At 50.3% G+C, this 21,845-nt stretch overlaps 1 protein-coding gene across 8 annotated transcripts in view; it reads right to left on the bottom strand.

Moving 5' to 3' along the window:
• KLC4 (kinesin light chain 4) overlaps window positions 1-21,845 on the bottom strand; it is a 595,564-nt gene that overhangs the window by 262,394 nt on the left and 311,325 nt on the right. The gene's annotated exons all lie outside the window — the stretch shown is intronic.

Genomic DNA, 21,845 nt, shown 5'->3' with positions numbered 1-21,845 from the left:
ACTCTCTGTTTTGTTCTGCACCCAGACACTCAGCCTGCAAGGACAGTGTGTGTGTGTCAGAGCACAGGGCCTCTAAGGGTGGCACAATAAGTGCTGCAGCCCTTAGGGGTCTTCTCTGGTCACAGAGCCCTGGGTACCTAGGGTGCCATTTACCAGGGGCTGACATGTGGCCAGGGTTTGCCAATTGGGTTTAGGCTGTTAGGCAGTTTTAGGGAAGGAACACAGGCCCTGGACACCTGATTGGCAGGAGCCCAGGGCACACCAAGGAAAAGTGCATCAGTTATCAGGCAAAACGTGGGGGGGGTTACTGCAACAGAAACCCACTTCCTTACACCTACCACCTCTCTAATATGGCTGAGGACCTCTTTCCAGAACAAGAGAAGGCTTGGACAGGACCACCAGATATGAAGGAAGTCCCCCTTGCCCACCTGACAGCGCCAGCATGTTGGGGGAGTGTCCGAGAACATCTGGTGTAGGCGGGTGGGGGTGTAGTACCAACGGGTCATTAGTTTGTAAGCGGATTCGCGCTGAGGGATGCTACGATATACTTTAGGGATGTCCGTTTATAAGCGGTCCCATGCCTTCGGGGGGATGTCAGCTGCCAAATCAGAGGAGAGAGCTGTCGAGAGTGTTGAAGGACGGAGTAGGTTTTAGAGATTAAGCACCAAGAACCCTCAAATCTACGCACCAGTGTCCCGAAGGGAGTGAGCTGACGGGTCACCCCCTGGGAGTACCCCGGGGAAGACAGCCAATGATGCAATTGACAATATTGCAAGCGCGCACTATCTGTGAGGTGAAAGAATTGCTTCTATTGATCAAAGGAGCAGAGGGCAGAACTTTGAAAGAAGCCCTGAAGCACTCGTCGACCTTCTATAGTCCACGCCTTAAAGCTCTGAGATTGCATAGCAGGGGGGAAGGCAGGGTTGAGTGTCAGCGGAGTATTAGGGGAAGAGAAAGTCATAAGGCCCCGAGAGAGCGCCAATCGATCACAGATTTCCAGAACCGTTCTTGTCGGAGTAGCTATGTAGGCACTGCGTCGGCGCACTCCACGTGTGAGCCATGCCAGGTCCCATAGCGGTCTACATGCCACCGCACGGTCCATATGGAACCAGTGTTTTTCGCTTTCGGGGACAATCCATTCCGATATAAACCAGAGATGACAGGACCAATAATATTCCAACAAATTGGGGCAGGCCAGGCCAGGCCAGGCCACCCCGAGACCTGGGTAGCATAAGTAATTTCTGAGAAAAGCAGGGGTGGGATTTCCCCCAGATGAACTTGGTAAAATCCCGTTGAAAAGCCAATATGTCAGAATGTGGTATGGGGGTAGGAAGAGACTGAAATAGATAAAGAATTTTAGGGAGAAGGGACATTTTGACGGAATGAAGGCGTCCCAGCCACGCCAGGGGGAGGCCCTCCCAGCGGTGCATTTCATCACGGATGGTCTTCGGGTACCTAGGGCAGTTAGAGGAGGACCAAGTCGCAAGAGTAGGAGTCAGGTCGAGACCCAGATAGAGGTTGGACTCATCTGTCCATTGCACCGGGAGCAGGTACCGCAAGCCCTGGACCTCCGAGGGTGAAAAAGTGAGATTGAGAGCGTGAGATTTGGCAAGGTTAATCCGAAGCCCGAAGCAGACTCGAAGGACTTCAAGAGCCCAGCCACTGCTGGAAGAGATGTCGAGGGGGAAGACAGAGACAGGAGCAGGAGCAGGTTGTCAGCAAAAAGAGAGGCTTTGTGCTCAGCACCCCCATACGGATACTCTGTATAGTCTTGTGGCGGCGTATAGCACTGGCTAAGGGCTCAACGAGCGCGAAATAGAGAGGGAAGAGCGGACAACCCTGGCGAGTGCCTCGATGGATAGAGATAGGAGCGGTGATGGTTCCGTTGAAGCGAACGCGGGTGGAAGGTTTCGCATAAGGGGCCATCAATTTAGAGATGAAACTCGGCCCCAAGCCAACCTTCAGGAGGATGGCTCGAAGGAACCCCCCTATCCGGGTCTATGAGACCTGGGAGATGAGGCTCCATGCAATTAGCCAGGATTTTGGTGAATAACTTGGTGTCAGTATTTAAGAGAGCGATGGGGCGAAAGGAGGCCGCCAGAGTCGGATCCTTGCCAGGTTATTATCAGTAAAGTTATTAAAGAGATGGAGAAGATGGTCCCGCAGCTGTGGGTAGAAGATATGATAATAAGTGACCAGGAGGCCGTCGGGGCCAGGGGTTTTGCCCGTCGGCAGCTGTTTTAAGGCTTTCACAATTTCCTCGTGGGAGATAGGCTCATCGAGTGTCTCCCTGAAGTAGGGATCGATAGGGTCCCAAGGACGGGAGTCAAGAAACGACGCAACCTCCTCTAGAGGACAATGATCCCTGGCATACAGCTCAGAGTAGAAGGTCATCAAGGTATGAGCCTTATCTGCCTCAGAGGTCGCCCATGATCCATCAGGTCTCTGAAGCTTCGCTATATGGGATTGAGCCGTTTAGACCCGTAGACGGTGAGCTAAGCAGGCCCCAACTTTATCACCACCCATGTAGTATTTCTGTTTAAGGTTAACAAGAAGGCGCTCAGCTTTATTAGTGCGCTGTAAGCGCAGTTGGCCACGCTGGGTAGCTAGGCGCCGCTTATTGGCAAGGGAGGGACAAACATGATCTGCACGCTCCAATTCCCCAATATCCCGGGAGAGGGTGGTTTCAACCAGTCGTGCCTATCCAGTCCGGGCAATGGAGATTGAGGTGATAGTAGCCTTAAAGGCATCCCAATGGATGTCCTCAGGAGTATCTGAGAGAGAATTCTGTGCAAAGAAAGATTCAATCTCTTTGTGAATATCCGCCACGTCCACTGGGTCGCGGAGGAATTGGGGGGGGGGGGGGACAGAGGCCAGTGCGGGAGAGGTGCGCTGCGGGCATCAGGAACACAGAGCGTAACCAGGACATGCACGTGGTCAGAGATGGAAATGTCGGAGATATCCGCAGCGCACAGCAAGTGGGCCAAGGAAAGTGAGAGAAAAAAATAATCGATACGTGAATAGGAGCGATGGACGTGGGAGTAGAAGGAATAGTCCCGGGAGTCCGGGTGGAGATATCTCCAGGCGTCTACCAGACCCAAGTCGGTGATGGCATTTCTCAATGGCGCTGACATCGCCCCAGCAATTTGGTGCCCCTGCGCTGTGTGATCCAGGTCAGGGTCCCAGACCAAATTAAAATCACCCCCAAGCACAACAGGGGACAAGAGGAAACGTAGCAGAGAGCCAAGGTGATGGCGCAGGAACATGTCTTGTTTCTGGTTAGGCGCATATATATTAACAAAGGCGCAGGAATCCCAACCCCATACCATGTCAACTTAAAGATACCTCCCTCCAGTGTCAGCTGCCGTCTGGGCCGTCGTCACACGCCAGCCAGGTTTAAACATAATGGCCACCCCACTAGTCTTAGTCGGGGAACATGCCCAGAATTGAGTAGGGTATTTGCGGTGCGACATGAGGTGGATGTCCGAAGACAGCAAGTGGGTCTCCTGTACGAAGATCGCGTCAGGGTCTTGGTGAAGAAGATAGCGAAACACCTGCCGGCGCTTGGTAGGGGAGTTGAGGACCTTCACGTTAAGGGAGAGGAAGGTGACATTGCGGGTCATGGTGAATCAGAGGAGGGGTAGCACGTTGCAGCCACATAAGTGGATCCTAGGAACCCCCAAAACACACACCCAAACAGGTACTCTCTCAAAACGCAGCGGGGGAAACACCCCAAGACCAAAAAAGAGGTAGCCCCCCAAGGTCGTACAAGGGAGGTTGAGGGGTACGCCGACAAGACCGGTGACAGAGGGAAGGGATAGGACACGACCAGTCAGTCCCGAGCAACAGACACCATCTCCCATTTACCCCCCAGAGCAAAACCACATGGCAGACTCAGGCAGGGACGCATCCAAAGGGAGCCCATAGAGGGGCGAAGAAAGAGGAGACCAGAAAAGAAAGGAAAGGAAAGGAAAAGAGAACGAACAGGCCAACTGGACCAAGGCAATACAGAGTCCATTCGTAACAGCCCGGACTCCCGAAGGTGGAGCATTCCAGAGAAGTCACTCTCCTACAGGACCCTGGCGAGGGGAGGGGGGGGCGGCAGACACACAGAGGGCAGGGAGCCTCCGCTACCAGCCCCCTGCAAAGCAATGGAAAATGCACAGCTTATTTTGGCTTCCAGGCTCGGACGGAGGGCTCCAAGGACTGGACCCCGGGAGAAGCCCCAACAAGCACTGCTCTGCATGGAAGGCACCTAGTTCGTAAGAGACGGGGAGGCACTCAAGGAGCAAACATGGTTGATGGCGTCCTGCTTGGCTTGTGTGGAATCAAGGTCTCTAGAGAGGCGTCTGGAGCGAGGGGGAAAAACGGTGGACCACTCAGCTGGAGCGAGCCCGCAGCGCGAGCGCGAGAGGAGGAAACATCTTCGGTGTGCAAATCGACAGGAAGACGCCTCTTGTAAGGACCGAATAACTCTACGTCGACCCTCCCAGGTGAACATCAGAACAAAGGGATGACCCCATTGGTATTTAATCTCTAGGTCCCGCAGTTTGTCAGTTACAGGTTTGAAGGCCTTCCTCCGGCGAAGCGTAGAAGGTGTAAGGTCCTGAAAAATTTGTATAGATAGCCCGGATGGTGTGCAGGAGATCCGCCGTGTAGGCAAAGATATCGGTCCCCTCTGTGCCCAATGGGACGCTTCGTATGCAAAGGTTGTTTCGCCGACTGTGGTTCTCCAAGTCCCCTTGCTTCAACTGCAGGGAGATATTCTGATCTTCCAACTCGGACATCTTCTTCCAGAGGCCCTCAATGTCCTCCGTCCTAGCATCCAGTGTCCTTTCAAGGCCATCAACCCTGTCGCCAATCTCTACGACATCTCTACGGACATCCTACAACCAGACTTTGAAGTCCTGCCGGAGAGAGCTGATTTCGGCTTTGATTTCCTGCAGGAAGAACGACATATAGGCCTGGGTGATTGGTACTGCATGGGCAGACGAGCCCGAGGGCCCCGAGGAAGCAACGTGATCTTCCTGGGTAGATGGGGGTGCATTGGCCCACAAGGAGGTCACTGGATTGTCGCGTGAGGCCGCCGTGTCAGCGTCCTTATTGCCTCTGTGTTTAGGGGGCATGGTGACGGGGTCACAAAGCATCAAGGGCCCAACCGGAGAAGATGCTGAGCGTAGCAGGCGGGACAATGCCAAGATGAGGAGCCGGTGGAAGAGCCAAGAAGGAAGAGGCCACACAGAGTGCGCAAGGCCTGCTCAGCTGCACACAGGACGGCCTCCCAGGCGCGGAGGAACGAGAGGAGAAATAGGCCAATGCACGAGGCTGCCTACGCGGGTTCTGCACAGATGGGAGGGTTGGGGGGTACACACCCCAAGGGGGTAGACACAGTCACTCGCCGCACAGCATAGGGCCCACCAGGTCACCACAGCCAGGTAAGGAGCAGCACAATCAGGTAAGTGTCCACAGAAGGTGAAAGAGTTTGAAGAGTCCGACAGGTCACACTTCAGGGACCAGGGCCCAGGAGGCAAGGGATGAGGGCCAAGCTCCGGCATTGGGCTACTAGAAGGGTATGTAACTTTCCTCTCTGCACCACAAAGACCACATTCCAGGAGGAGGACCAAGGCAAGGCCGGGACCAGGGAGGGCCAGGCGCAAGCAGGGACAAAAGGGCCGACTGGTAATCAAGAGGCCAGCAAAGTCCATGCAGTTCAGGCGTAAATACGGAGAGGGCCCCCCATCCCGGTACCTCTACCTTACTAGCCGCGGTCCGATATCTCCACAGGGCATCCTCACAGTCGGGCTCCACAGATAAGGGGGGGGGGTGTCACCGTCCGTCTCCGCGGTCACGGGCCCCCCCCCCACGGAGCCAGCAGCAGCCGAGGGGCGGATGGCAGCGACCTCACCGCCGATACCAGCGCTGCTCGCTGCCTCTCAGGACGGGTCCCAGGCACCAGCGGAGGCGTGACGGCAGACGGGGCCCGAAATGGCAGCTGATGGGAGGCGGGCCGGCTCCGACCAGGAGAGAGGAGCCCCCGACGCCGGAGCGGCAGCACAAGATTACCGCAGGGCAGCAGGGGTCAGGCCACCAAGGACCCTGCCGCCGTCATCAATTCCACTCCTCGCGTTCAAGGTAGAGCGCTCGTGACCAGCGGAGACACAGCAGCAGCCGGGGCTCAAAATGGGGCCGTGGCATGAAAGGACAGTCCGAGGATGTAGAGCTCCCGAAGCCCAGAACATCCCCCAGGAGGTCCCAGCAGGTTTCGGAGTATGCACCAGCAGCAAGCGGGGCCTGGAGACCAAGAGTAAGGTAAAGGCTGGAGGCGCTGGAGCGGAGACTCGGTGGAACACGTCTCACTCCATGCGCGCTCAGGCCACGCGCCCCTGGCTTTGATTATAAGGAGATTTTTCTCTGCCCCAAACAACTTTGCAGAGCCGACAAGATGGCTAAGCTATCTACGTGTTCACCCTTATCATCTGGTATGACCTGGAGGTCATTAGTTCAAATTCTGCTGGGATGACGGAGTGTTTCATCATTTTGAGGCCTATACAGTGAGTACCATTAAACTGGGCGACAGTGACACCAGTTATGCACAGTGTTTAGGAATAGCAAAAGCCGTGGGAAACAAAAACAAAGCGAGTATAATCTCTGATTGACAGCTCTGCTGAAAGGAGTTAAACTGGGGAACTTCACTGCATAGACCCTTCTAGTGTAACCGGCTTACCTTCACCCTATCACACATAGGCTGATCGCGACAAAGGCTGTGTACACTTATTACGTTGCACCCACACATACGAATCCTTTGTTCCAACGAAATCAATAGAAAGTCTCTTGGTATTGTACAGACAAGAATTGAGGCCTAGTTGCGCCTACATTTTTCGGTCCAACAACACATGTTCAATCATGTATCATCTTCAGAAACAGTTGTGGCGTTTTCCTTTCCTAGGAGCCTCAGGGGCTAGCTCACAAAGGAAGGATCACAACTTCTTCTGGTGAGGGCCAAACCCTCTGAATAGTCCACTGGCCACCAACATTTGTCTGAAGTAGTTCAGCTCCGCTGCCTCACTTTTAGGCAGTCCTTTCACGCTGTTGCCGCATAATTACATACTGCGGAAAATAACCGTTTTCCAACGTCAAATTGAAAAACAGCAGTGCCACAAGGCAGGCCAGTAAGACACAATCAAATAAGATACAGAGAGCTTGTCAAAGTATCATAAGTAAGTTTTCCAGAAACAGTAAAACTCGCAACATAATTCCTCCACTATAAAACAGACAACTGAGACCAAAGTCTAATGCACAACTATTGTCCCATTCCAAATCGAGCAATAATGTGAGAGCGAGGTAAAAAATAGCAATATCTAAACTTTAACAACATGTACAATGCTGTGGATGCCAAGATTTCACTTGGGCGTATGCCCAGGGCGCACAACAGTAAACACGGTTTTAAATATTTGGAGAGCATACAGCAAAAGACAGGCAAAGGCCATTTCACCATAAACAACTTCCCTCAACCAACCTTAGTGATCAGTCTCGGCACTATTGCCAAAGCATCATGCTCTTATTAACCATCTCCAATCCCTCCCGGCCAATGTTAGTGGAGTGCCAAGGTCAGCCAGTGTCCTCTCTACAACACACCATGACCATGTGAGGCCACAAGTAATCGCATAATCCCATGTTCTCATGTCTGTGGGAGATCTGATGCTGCCAAAGAAAGTTCGGTGATCTTCATGGAAGTGAAGTAGTTTATGGTAACCACAACAATTCAACAGAAGAGCAAACTGCCCCAACATTTACAATTAAGCATCAAAGAAAATTAAAGAAGACTAAACAGGTCAAGTATAAGCAATAGGTTTACAAACCGTTCAAAAAGCCCTCTCTAGTATCTAGGACACAGGTGAAGATGATCGTGGGCACTATCAGCGCAGTGGACCACTAGATCATGTGATAATAGGCAGCTGACCGTGATAACTTGTTGGTTCTGGATCGCTTGCAGACAGCTGGCGATCACAACGTCACCTCTGCTACAATTTTATCAGATTTATTGGCAGCTTTTGAAAAATATTCCTTTCTGGAGTAAAAGGTTGGTGCATGATCTGCATTGCCGTAGCTTGGTTTTACCTCTTTCTTGGAAAACAGATTACAAGTAAACGTTTTAGGGAACATTACTACTGCTTGTGTTCCAACAACCACAGGCGTTCGACAGGGCACTATCCTAATTTCACGCGTACAGTCTTCAGCGTAGGTAACTAGTCAGCGCTTCTGGGTGCAGATTCTGCACTTATGCGGATGATACTCTGCGGATTTACTGTTTTACTGAATGTAGCAGAAAGTTAGATCAACCAAAACTGGTTAAAGTTTAAAATGGAAGAAACAGATCCTAGCAGATGAAAACAATTCCTCTGCCTGTTCCTCCACTCTGGTGTGCCACCCCTGGTCCTCTTCCAGCATCTAAATCATATGTTACAAGCTTCGGACTGAAACTAGATAAGAAACGGACAATAAGCAGACGGGTATCTGCAGTTGTCTAATCTTCTACCTTTTGACTGTGCTATCCTGGACCCACTGTGCCACTACTCTATGGAAAGCAGAAACACAGTGATAGTAGCAGTCACAGGATCCATATTACACTCCTCTTTCTCTATTATGGAATATCTAATTATTTTCTTGAGAACCTATGAATGTAGGAAGGTGGATATCTGACTATGGTTACCCCCAACTTTTTGCCTAGTGTCTAGCTGGTTTTTCGACTTAGTTGGCCTGAGATCCTGCCATTCAGGGTCTCAGGCTGTCTGCTCTCTCTGTAAAATGGACTCCATGTACCCTAGGTACATACACAATTGGTAAGGATCACCTTATTGGACCCTGTACAGTGTACCCTAGGTACCCAGGGCATAGGTGTACCCTAGGCCTCCCAGGGGCTGCAGCATGTATTATGCCACCCCTGGTCTGGCCTTCCAATCAGACACAACTGGCTGATCACTCAGCTGGGGCAGGGTCGTGTAATCACCCCTTGCTTAGGTGTAGTATTCCTATACCTACCCTATATATAGACACATGTGTACCTATCAGTCACTCCTATGGCAGGCCTTAACAATCCTGGAGGCAGAGTGCTTGGTAACATGTGAGATGGTGCTCTAGCATGAGCTGAGCCTGTCTGCAGCTTTCGGAACCATGTCCTTATAGCTGTTCTATGATATCGCCTACCATATACTCTTAAGGTACCTTATAATCTTAGACGGTTATGGTAACTATGGTTTGGCTTTATCAAAACATGTCGTGTAAGGTGTCTAACACTCGGGAATAACACCCCCATGCCATTTCTGGACATGAGAATATTATTCCCCCCTTCTAGAGGGAAAGACATGTTAAAATCATACTTCACTGTTGGCCTCTGACCAAAGCCTCAGCATCACAAAATGGATGCTGCTGCCACGACACAAGTCTGACCTCCTGCAGCTGGGAGTGATCCCAGCCAGGGAGGCTTGGACAATAGGTTTCCTGCTTGGGGAGGTGCTAGCACCTCTCCAGACAGCCTTTAGTGTATTGGGGCAGGGTGGGCTGAAAGGAATGAGACATGCCTGGGGCACACAAGGTGTTCCTTGCATAGTCCAGTTCAAACCGGTGCTGGGGCACTCCAGCCCCAGCTCTGGCGCGAAACTGGACAAAGGGAAGTGGGTGTAACCACCCCCTCCCAGGTCCCACCCATAAGGCGTGACCTAGCAGGTAGCCCCAGCCCCCAGATTAGTATAAGAGTGGGAGTTGGGCCTCAAGACTTTAGATTATCCTGAACCTGCAAAACTGAACAGAAACTCTGGACCTTCGACATTCGACGAAAGAAGAAGACTGAAGAATCTCCCTTGTAGCCAAGGAGTGGCTACCCTGTGCAAACAGGCACCATCAAGTGACTACCCTTTGCTTTGTGAAACGTTCGACGAGGAACCGACTGCAGAGCCCGACCAGAGCCTTGATTTCCAGACTTCTCCGACCCTCATCCACATCTGCAGCAGAGCTGAGATCCGTGGAGGCGACGAGCGACGTGGGACCGGCTACCTGGGAAAAGTGGCTAGTAACTTACAGCGCAGCTTCTGAGGTACCCTCGAAGTTGTGCACCGGGGATTGAGAAGCCCCAACCCCAAGCACCATCTGCACCGAAGACCAGCCCCCCACACTCCACGAGTCCTGCGTGGGGCCCTTCAGCATTTTCCTGCTTGCCGCGTCTGTCCGGTTGCTTGCCCGCTGGCTAGTGGCCTTTGTGACGACGCTCCCTAAAATCTTCTGCGCTGGTTTGGCTCCTCCAGACTGGCTCCCGCTTCTCTGCAAAGAAGAAGCACCCCAGACCTTCCTGGTCTGCACCAGAAGCAAGTCCCTTGTTCTTCGTGGGTTCCGCTTGCCAAGGCTTGGTGAGTCCTAGTCCAACTTCGACGCCGCCGACAGCAAGAGCCTTCGTGGGACAGCTCGCCTCCTGGTCCTGGTCGTCCTCGACGCTTCCTGGTCCTCCTGGCTCCAGCGACAAGCTTCACCTTCCCCTGCAACTCTTCACGACATCGCCTGGTTCCTTCCTGGTTCCACGTGGTCACTGGCTAGTGACCTTGACTCTGTCCCCTCTGCTTGCAGGTTTCTTCTCTTCTTGATCCCAGGCTTGGGATCCACCGGACACTCTCCCCTGACTGCCTGTCAGCATCTTTCTTCAGGCATCCATAGGAGTCGACGACGAAAACGACGCATCTTCACCCCTATGCACCCGCAGCCTGTGGGCTAGGTAACTTGGGTACTCCGGTGCTCATCAGGATAGTGACTATCCTAGTGTCTAGTTTTCAAGTCTCAACTTCCTAGCTACTCCGGAAGTGTCCTAAATCTATCTATTTCTAAACTGTAACATTGCTATTGACTTTTACGCATTACGCGTGAGTGTTTCCACTCTGCACACGAATCCCGTGGGCCTCCCACTCCCTAACTAACGCTAGTGTAGTGTAGCCCCAGCGATTCCCTAGGCCTAGGCCTATTCTATTTCCGTGACAGTGGTTCTTATACCACTTATTTAGTATATGGTTTGCGTGGCCCCTAGGGCCTAACTGTATTACTTACCTGTGTGACTTACTGTATGCATTAATAAGACTGTGTTGTACTTACCTCTAAACTCATAAAGAGTGCTGAGGGTTTGCTTAGAATAAATACACTTTATTTTATATATATATCTGTTGTGGTGTCCTTTCATTTGGTATTCAAGGGATTATATATGGTATCACAGCTGGCTTCACATGCCATTCAGAGTTTAGCCTAAGACTGCTCTTGTCCATGCTACCACTAGGATAGCTGGTCTATAAGGTTGACTTTACAACCAATCACCATAAGGGTATTTGGACTGATATAAGGTGTACACTATAACTAGTGACATCATACATCAGGCCAACTTCTCACATTGGTGAGCAGCGGTTGGGATCTGAGCTTGCTGTTGTAATACCATTATAATCTTGAGATACTAAATTGGAAGATCACACAGATATTGTCTAGGTACATATAACATAGTCTAGTATACTTAAGTCCTACTGGACTTAGTAGTGGTAGGTTGAAGGGAGTAACACACCCTGACTACAACTACTAGAGAGGTTTAGTAGAAACAACTAGTGTAGGTAGGTGCACACACCACACCCTCACTAGAATCATGCCCCTGAATGGAGATCACACTGATGCTCCCTCAGGAGAGGAGAATCCTAGACAGGTTCCCTCTAGGTATGATACATTCACATTCCAGGAGATGAGACACTTGTGTACCTCCAGAGGAATAAAACAGGGTGCAAACCCTACCCTTAGACAGCTAGTGGAGCTTCTGGAGGCCTATGATGCTGAAAGAGCTGCCAGGGATGGTGCCATAGCTGTAGATAGGGGTCTACCCACCACAGAGGAGTCAGATGGGCCTTCAGATGGGGAGGTAGACAGCCAGGGCCAAGTAAGGAGACTTAGCCAGGCTAACCTAAGCTTACATGGGAGTTTGCATGGGGTCCCCCCATACAGACCCCCAAGTAGGCTTTCACAGAGAAGCAGGAGGGACAGATCCCCTTCAAGGGAATCCATCCACTCCCATGTTTCTAGCATCTCTAATGCTTCCTCTCACAGGGGAATGACTTCACCTGAGAGAAAGGAGCATAAAGCCAGAATGAGGGAAGCTAATCTGAGGATTCAGAGGGAAGAAATTGCCCTTGCCAAAGAGAAGCTTGCTCTGGCTAGAGAGCAAAAATTGTGTGGGTCAGAACCCACTGGTGGCAGCAACATTCCTAGAGATAGGGATAGGTCTTATGACCATAGAAACCTAAGCAAGATAGTCCCCCCATATCAGAATGGGGATGACATCCACAAATGGATGACTGCTTTGGAGAGGGCCTGCAAAGTACAGCAGGTACCCCAAAGTCAGTGGGCAGCTATCTTGTGGCTCTCCTTTTCTGACAAAGGTAGAGACAAGCTCCTCACAGTCAGTGATGAGGATGCAAACAATTACAAAGTCCTGAAGAGTGCTCTGATAGATGGGTTTGGCTTAACCACTGAGCAATATAGGTTGTTGTTCAGAGACACCCAGAAGACACAGACACAGGACTGGTCTGATTTTGTGGATTGTGCCACTAAGGCTTTGGAAGGTTGGTTAAATGGCAGCAAGGTGCAGGACTATACAGGATTGTACAACTTGATTATGAGGGAGCAGATCCTTAGTAATTGTCAGAACCAGCTTCTCCATCAACACCTGGTAGACTCAGATTTGACCTCTCCCCAAGAATTGGGAAAGAGGGCAGATAAATGGGTCAGGACCAGGATTAGGCCTAAAAATCAGGGTGGTGACCAAAAGAAAGATACCACCAAGCCTCAAGAGAAGGGTGGGGATAAAGCAAAAGAGAAATCTTCCTCAGGGCCCCAAAACTCCACACAGGGTGGTGGGTCCCAAGCTCCCTCCTCTTCCACAGTTAAAAAGCCTTACTGCCATGTGTGTAAAACACCTGGGCATTGGAAAACTGACAGCAGTTGTCCACAGGCTAAAAACAAAACTGTTCCTCCAACTACTCCTGTAACACCACCTATTACTGTCAGCAGTAATCCCCCAGGTGGTGGGAGTGCCCCCAAAAATTTGGTTGGGTTTTCTTGGGGAACACAGGGGGATCCTGGCTTAGCCAATTCCCCTGCAGCAGCTACTCTTGTCTGTGATGGTGGCATGGGGTTTGCCAACTTCACTGCCTGTCCCAACACTTTGGGTAGGTACAGACAGGAACCCTACATCAATGGTAGAAAAGCTGAGGCCTACAGAGACACTGGAGCTAGCATCACTATGGTGGCCCATAGGCTAGTTCCCTCTGAGCAGCTTTTGCCTGGTTTCTCATACCAGGTAACTAACATTGATGGCAAACAGAACAGTCATCCCATGGCAGAGGTATGTCTCAGCTGGGGAGGTGTCACTGGCCCAAAAAGGGTGGCAGTGTCTCCAACCTTGCCTGTGGACTGCTTACTGGGGAATGACTTAGAACTCTCAGCTTGGGCTGGAGTTGAACAAGACACCCATTCTACAATGGTAGGCCTTTCCAAAAAGGGTAGTGGGGTTGTGCCAGTCACAACCCCTGTCCAAGTAGCTTTCCTCCCTGAAAAGGTTGGAAGGGCAGTGGTAGCCACAGCCCAGGCACAGACAGACTTCCCTGTAGAAATTGGCAGAGCTGTGACAGTCACAGCTCAAACACAAACTGAGTGCCTTCCTGAAAAGGTTGGCAAGGCTGTAATGGTCTCAGCCCACACTCAGACTGATATAGGTGTAGTGAAGCCTGAAACTATGGATCACTCCACACAAACAGAGAGTAGTGGGGAGGAAGAAAAGTCTCCTTCTCCCCAGACATTAGGAAAAGGTCAGCCTCCTCAGGGATCTGACCTCACCCCTTGTGAAGGAACTGCCCCAGAGGTAGCCAGGCCTGGCCTGGCAGAGCCTCTGATGTCAGTGGCCCCTTCCAAGGTGGGACCCAGTCTGGTGCAGGTAGCCTGCCTCTCTCTACCCTGCCTCAGTCAGCCCAGGGCTGCAGAGGTCAGGGAGGTCAGTGGACCCCAAGAGGGCCCCTGTCCACAAGAACCCCCCCATCAAAAGAATGAGGATTGCCTGGCTAGTAGCCCTAGCCAGGTGATGGGTAAAAACATTCCTGAGGGATCCCCTTCACAGGTAGTTAGGGACCTCCCCCAGAGGGATTCTGTTGGGCACAGGCAAACATGGGACCTTAGGGCCCCAAACCTGACCTGTCCCTCCAGTAAGCCCACAAAAGGGACCCAGCCTCCAGCTTTAGGTAGCCAGAGGCTGACCCTGAGAGCACAGTGCAACTCAGTTAGAGAAAGAAAGGCATCCATGGTGGAGGATGATTGGAGGAAGCTGAGGCCTCACTTTGAGGACACTCACTTCAGTACTCCATCTCAACACCAGCCTTTTACTTTGCAAAGACACACCAAAGGTAGAGATTCCCTATGGTGGAGACCCTATGATATCTTTAGGATGAGGGATTGCTTAGTGGACCATGAGACAGGGGGTAACCATGCCAGTGCTGGTTCTTCCTTATATGGCCACTCAGGCAATAGAGGCTTACCTTGTCAAGGCCAGCCTTATCTCCTTTCGTTTGGGGGGGGGTTGTGTAGGAAGGTGGATATCTGACTATGGTTACCCCCAACTTTTTGCCTAGTGTCTAGCTGGTTTTTCGACTTAGTTGGCCTGAGATCCTGCCATTCAGGGTCTCAGGCTGTCTGCTCTCTCTGTAAAATGGACTCCATGTACCCTAGGTACATACACAATTGGTAAGGATCACCTTATTGGACCCTGTACAGTGTACCCTAGGTACCCAGGGCATAGGTGTACCCTAGGCCTCCCAGGGGCTGCAGCATGTATTATGCCACCCCTGGTCTGGCCTTCCAATCAGACACAACTGGCTGATCACTCAGCTGGGGCAGGGTCGTGTAATCACCCCTTGCTTAGGTGTAGTATTCCTATACCTACCCTATATATAGACACATGTGTACCTATCAGTCACTCCTATGGCAGGCCTTAACAATCCTGGAGGCAGAGTGCTTGGTAACATGTGAGATGGTGCTCTAGCATGAGCTGAGCCTGTCTGCAGCTTTCGGAACCATGTCCTTATAGCTGTTCTATGATATCGCCTACCATATACTCTTAAGGTACCTTATAATCTTAGACGGTTATGGTAACTATGGTTTGGCTTTATCAAAACATGTCGTGTAAGGTGTCTAACACTCGGGAATAACACCCCCATGCCATTTCTGGACATGAGAATATTATTCCCCCCTTCTAGAGGGAAAGACATGTTAAAATCATACTTCACTGTTGGCCTCTGACCAAAGCCTCAGCATCACAAAATGGATGCTGCTGCCACGACACAAGTCTGACCTCCTGCAGCTGGGAGTGATCCCAGCCAGGGAGGCTTGGACAATAGGTTTCCTGCTTGGGGAGGTGCTAGCACCTCTCCAGACAGCCTTTAGTGTATTGGGGCAGGGTGGGCTGAAAGGAATGAGACATGCCTGGGGCACACAAGGTGTTCCTTGCATAGTCCAGTTCAAACCGGTGCTGGGGCACTCCAGCCCCAGCTCTGGCGCGAAACTGGACAAAGGGAAGTGGGTGTAACCACCCCCTCCCAGGTCCCACCCATAAGGCGTGACCTAGCAGGTAGCCCCAGCCCCCAGATTAGTATAAGAGTGGGAGTTGGGCCTCAAGACTTTAGATTATCCTGAACCTGCAAAACTGAACAGAAACTCTGGACCTTCGACATTCGACGAAAGAAGAAGACTGAAGAATCTCCCTTGTAGCCAAGGAGTGGCTACCCTGTGCAAACAGGCACCATCAAGTGACTACCCTTTGCTTTGTGAAACGTTCGACGAGGAACCGACTGCAGAGCCCGACCAGAGCCTTGATTTCCAGACTTCTCCGACCCTCATCCACATCTGCAGCAGAGCTGAGATCCGTGGAGGCGACGAGCGACGTGGGACCGGCTACCTGGGAAAAGTGGCTAGTAACTTACAGCGCAGCTTCTGAGGTACCCTCGAAGTTGTGCACCGGGGATTGAGAAGCCCCAACCCCAAGCACCATCTGCACCGAAGACCAGCCCCCCACACTCCACGAGTCCTGCGTGGGGCCCTTCAGCATTTTCCTGCTTGCCGCGTCTGTCCGGTTGCTTGCCCGCTGGCTAGTGGCCTTTGTGACGACGCTCCCTAAAATCTTCTGCGCTGGTTTGGCTCCTCCAGACTGGCTCCCGCTTCTCTGCAAAGAAGAAGCACCCCAGACCTTCCTGGTCTGCACCAGAAGCAAGTCCCTTGTTCTTCGTGGGTTCCGCTTGCCAAGGCTTGGTGAGTCCTAGTCCAACTTCGACGCCGCCGACAGCAAGAGCCTTCGTGGGACAGCTCGCCTCCTGGTCCTGGTCGTCCTCGACGCTTCCTGGTCCTCCTGGCTCCAGCGACAAGCTTCACCTTCCCCTGCAACTCTTCACGACATCGCCTGGTTCCTTCCTGGTTCCACGTGGTCACTGGCTAGTGACCTTGACTCTGTCCCCTCTGCTTGCAGGTTTCTTCTCTTCTTGATCCCAGGCTTGGGATCCACCGGACACTCTCCCCTGACTGCCTGTCAGCATCTTTCTTCAGGCATCCATAGGAGTCGACGACGAAAACGACGCATCTTCACCCCTATGCACCCGCAGCCTGTGGGCTAGGTAACTTGGGTACTCCGGTGCTCATCAGGATAGTGACTATCCTAGTGTCTAGTTTTCAAGTCTCAACTTCCTAGCTACTCCGGAAGTGTCCTAAATCTATCTATTTCTAAACTGTAACATTGCTATTGACTTTTACGCATTACGCGTGAGTGTTTCCACTCTGCACACGAATCCCGTGGGCCTCCCACTCCCTAACTAACGCTAGTGTAGTGTAGCCCCAGCGATTCCCTAGGCCTAGGCCTATTCTATTTCCGTGACAGTGGTTCTTATACCACTTATTTAGTATATGGTTTGCGTGGCCCCTAGGGCCTAACTGTATTACTTACCTGTGTGACTTACTGTATGCATTAATAAGACTGTGTTGTACTTACCTCTAAACTCATAAAGAGTGCTGAGGGTTTGCTTAGAATAAATACACTTTATTTTATATATATATCTGTTGTGGTGTCCTTTCATTTGGTATTCAAGGGATTATATATGGTATCACAGCTGGCTTCACATGCCATTCAGAGTTTAGCCTAAGACTGCTCTTGTCCATGCTACCACTAGGATAGCTGGTCTATAAGGTTGACTTTACAACCAATCACCATAAGGGTATTTGGACTGATATAAGGTGTACACTATAACTAGTGACATCATACATCAGGCCAACTTCTCACAATGAACAATCCCGAATCAAGCAGCTACTCTTTCCTCCCGTTTTACCTTATCCAGGCTTATTTGGGACGGGCGCCACTGGCCAGGTATTCAGAGCGGGACACCCTTGTCAACTCTCTTCATAATCCACCAGTGTTTATATGCAAAAGCCCCAGAATTTCCTAAAGTAAAAATCTGTAGATATATCCCTACCCGGACTCTTTGGAAACCTTAGCAAATGTACTTGTGCAAACTTGCTTCAAATGATCACTGATGTGGTACCAAGATTCTTGGAGGTGCCAAAGTCAACCCAGGACAGAGGGGTTCTGGCACACACCACCTTGCTTTTTTTTAATGGAACATGCACTTAGAAACTTGTTCAACTAAAAAGACTTGCGAGAATGTTCATAGTGGTTCCAAGGCAGGAGCACTTAGACGTGTAAAAGTTGCTCAGGACAGTAAGAAGCCAAGTCTTGTAAACCGGATTGAGGCGCATATGCCATGTGGTTATATGGCCTGAATGGGAACCCTGCAGCCCAAGAACAAAGAAGGTGAGGCTCAGACCGTTATCGTGGCCTTTACATACTGTATTACTTTCTTTGGTCTAGAATCGCTTACTGACAACTTTCATTCCATGAAGACGTCAAAGTGAAAGGAAACTGTTTGTCTTCAAACTCAGGTGAATTCCAAGGTTGAGTGGACAACAACTCGTGAGGCAGAAATATTCATAAATACAGATCATCACTGGGATCCCAGAACAAATCATTTCAAAATAACTGCAGATCTATTTACCGACGGCGAAACTGTAATTTTCAAACGCGCAGACAAACTCAATTTATACACAGGATATGTTTCAAATGTTTTTTTTTTTTTAACCAATGCACAAGATGACAATCGAGCAAAAAGCCTAACACCTGCTGCAATGGGACAATACTTAAACTTTAGGAAGCAGAAAACAAAGAAAAAAATAGCCTCAAAGGCTCCATGTTGCATGTTTAGCCTATTAATGAAGAACGTCATAGGCAGAAGAAAGGGTGCCCCATGAGACTCAAACCACAGGTGCTGCTGAAACAGAACTGTTACTTCAGAAGAGATCAATTTAATGTTCTCTAAAACCTATACGGTCCCCCGCTCACAGCAGTCTGTGTCAGAGACAGGAAAAGCAAACCTCAGAAAAGTAACCTATGCTGATTAACTGGTGACACCATTGAGAAGATAAACAGTTCTAACTTGTAACAAGTTCTCCATCACGTGCACCTTCATTCAGTTCATCCATTGTGGTGTTCTCGACTCGAACACCTTTTTCAAAGAAAATGCATTTCTCGAAATATGAACAAACTGTCTGTACAACAGCAATATTCCCCTTCTCTTTTAATCAGAAAAAAACATATGCACTCGTAGATCTGCTAAAAGAAAAAACAAGCATTTGCAATGCAATAGGACTCGCATTTACGCGAGACCTATTGCATTGAAAACGGGAGTGCGGACGGGGGCGAGAAGACACGAACAACGGGAGTGCGGGAGGGGGGTGAAGACACGGGAAGAAAATAGTGCTCATTCAAAACTAGAGGTAAAGAGGCTAATAGCCATGGAAGGATACAAATGACGACATGGCTGTCATAAGGAGGGAATAGCAAGCCTATTAACCAATCTGAAGGCAGCATTTAGAAAAGAGAACGACACAAGCCAATGAAAAAGATGGGCGGGGAGTGGGTGTGGCTTCTCTCCTGTAGTCTACTACCACAGATCAACCCCAGAGCAGCGTTTGCTCAGGGCTCAACCTAAAAATGACTTTGAGAATACAGGGTACCATCACTGCTCCAACCAACCTCATTTTTATTTTTCCATTTAAAAGAGAAAAACTAAAGCAGGCGATTTCATGGGCATTCAGCCATGGCTAGATGAAGCCTGGCAGTGCCTCTTGCAGGCAGCCAAGGAGCCCCCTCACAGTCCCAGAGTACTGATCTCAGCCTTGGCTAGATGAAGCCTGGCAGCGCCCCTGGCAGGCAGCAAAGGTGCTCCATCACAGTCCCAGAGTACTGATCTCAGCCTTGGCTAGATGAAGCCTGGCAGCGCCCCTGGCAGGCAGCAAAGGTGCTCCATCACAGTCCCAGAGTACTGATCTCAACAGTAGCTGGTCCTTCAGTGTTTTTTGCTCTCATTGACCAGGACTTCTGAAAGTATGGTACAGTCTTTCAACTGGGTTTTTTCAGAAATTAGGCCTGAAAGATTTTATATTTTAGTGGGCATTGTATATATCGTTCTATAGATAAAAAAATAAAATACAGAAAGAAAATGTGTCTTGCATATGAACCATGTAAGTTTACATTTAGAGAGCTCTATTTCTTCAAGGAAAAAGTGCTGAGCGATCCCACACTTGGCCCAAGATATTCAATATGAATGAATATTGGCTGGAGAACAGAAACTAATGACTGCAACGACAACAATCCTCAATACAGCACACACAATACTAATAACAGTGTAGGAGACGCACAAAGCAACGAATGTAGTTGAAAGATTGGTGCATGCCAACGCGTAGAAGCTCAGGCAACAAGGTGTCAGTCGAGGTACACAGTTAATCTACCAACAGGTCTATAGTCCCCCAAAATCATCAGTTAAGGGAATACACAGCAATGCCCCGCTTCAATCTTCATGCACCATGACAGACAATGAAAAAACGTCGCTTGGGATGAAGGGGTGTTTGTGTGCAAAAAAAGTGTGTGCATATCTGTTCTTTTACAGCTCTGCTCTCACTTGTTGTCTTGGTCTATATGTTCTTCTGCAGCTCTCCCTCGCTTGAGGATAACCCTCTATTTTATGGCTTCACTGCTCGTCCATCACAGCACACCTTACTCGCCTTCCTCTGGTGCATGCACAATACTCCACCCCAGTTTGTTAATGTTAATGTTATATGATATTTGTTAAGCGCTCGTACGCCCGGAGGCTTCATGGCGCTGTAGGAAGGAACAGGCGTGGCCATCGGTTGGTGGAGAAAAGGCAGCTTAGTGATGCGCCTGGGAGAAGAGCCAGGTCTTCAGAGAGTGTCTGAAGCTGAGGATGTTGTCACTAAGTTTCAGATGAAGAGGGAGAGAGTTCCAGAAGGCAGCTGCAAGATGGTCAAAGCAGCTGCCTCCGAGACGCTTCTTCTTATACGAGGGGATAGTCAGAAGGGCTTTATGAGCAGACCGGAGGTTGCGGGAGGGGCTGTATTTTTTAAATAGGTCTCTGATGAAAATGGGGCCAATGTCGTGTAAAGACTTGAAGAGGATACACCCAGCTTTGAAGGCCACGCGTTGCTCAACCGGGAGCCAATGCAGCTGTTTCAAGCCAGATCTGACTGATTGCCTTCTAGGGATGTTCAAGAGAAGTCTGGCTGCCTGGTTTTGAACCAGCTGGAGGCGTTTTAGCTCTCCAGTTTGGAGCCCGAGGTAAAGACTGTTGGAAAAGTCCAATCTGGACAAAACCAGGGAGATGACGATCTGAGTGAGGGCAGCTTGGGAGAAGAAGCGGGCGATTTTTTTTATTTTCTTCAGCTGAAAAAAACTGGAGGAAACAACAGCTCCGACTTGTTTTTTCAGGGAGAGATCCTCACTAATGAAAATGCCAAGGCTCTTAACCGAGGATGATTTAGATGGGGGGGCACCCATGCAGGAGGGCCAGAAACTGGGGTTCCAGCTGAGGGTGCTCTGTCCAGGCAAGACCAGTTCGGTCTTGCCTGGGTTAAGTTTCAGGTGATTGCAGCTCATCCAACTCAAAATGTGGGACATGGTGTTTTGGAATTCTACCACAGAGTCCTTGGTGTTCAGAGGAAAGATGAGCTGCAAATCATCGGCGTAGTTGAAAATGGTGACCTTAGCGTGCCTGAGGGAGTACAAAAGAGGGCGTAGATACAAATTAAAAAGCAGGGGAGACAACGAGGAGCCTTGAGGTACTCCACAGATGGTGGGTATGGTGGGAGCTGTGAAGGAGCCCAATCTGACCGATTGAGTTCGGTCAGTGATAAATGAACGGATCCAGCTCAGCATAGGGCCCCTGAGGCCTGCCTGTTCGACACGGTCGACCAGGATGGTATAGTCGACCGTGTCGAAGGCAGCAGAAAGATCTAAAAGTACCAGAGCTTGATGGATCCCTTCATCCGCATTCCGCCTCAGGGTATTCTGCACCGAGAGGATGACCGCCTCAGTGGAATGGCAAGGGCGGAAACCGGCCTGAGTAGGTGCTAGATATTCCGAATTTTCGAGGAATGTGGAGATGCTGTCGCATACATGAGATTCCAAAAGTTTAGCGCAGTATGGCAGCAAAGATATAGGCCTGTAATTGAGTGGGTCTAATGGATTGGCTCCTGCCTTTTTTATGAGGGGAATAAGGAGGGCTTTCTTAAAGTTGTTAGGAACTTTACCCTGAGCAAGTGAGCCATTCAGCATGGGAAGTAGGCCCCCAGGGATGCTGGTACCCACTTCTTTCAGGATGTAAGGGGGGCAGATGTCATCA

Source organism: Triturus cristatus, chromosome 6, assembly GCF_964204655.1.
Source record: "Triturus cristatus chromosome 6, aTriCri1.1, whole genome shotgun sequence".
NCBI lineage: Eukaryota > Metazoa > Chordata > Amphibia > Caudata > Salamandridae > Triturus > Triturus cristatus.
This window is presented reverse-complemented; position numbering and strand designations above follow the sequence as displayed.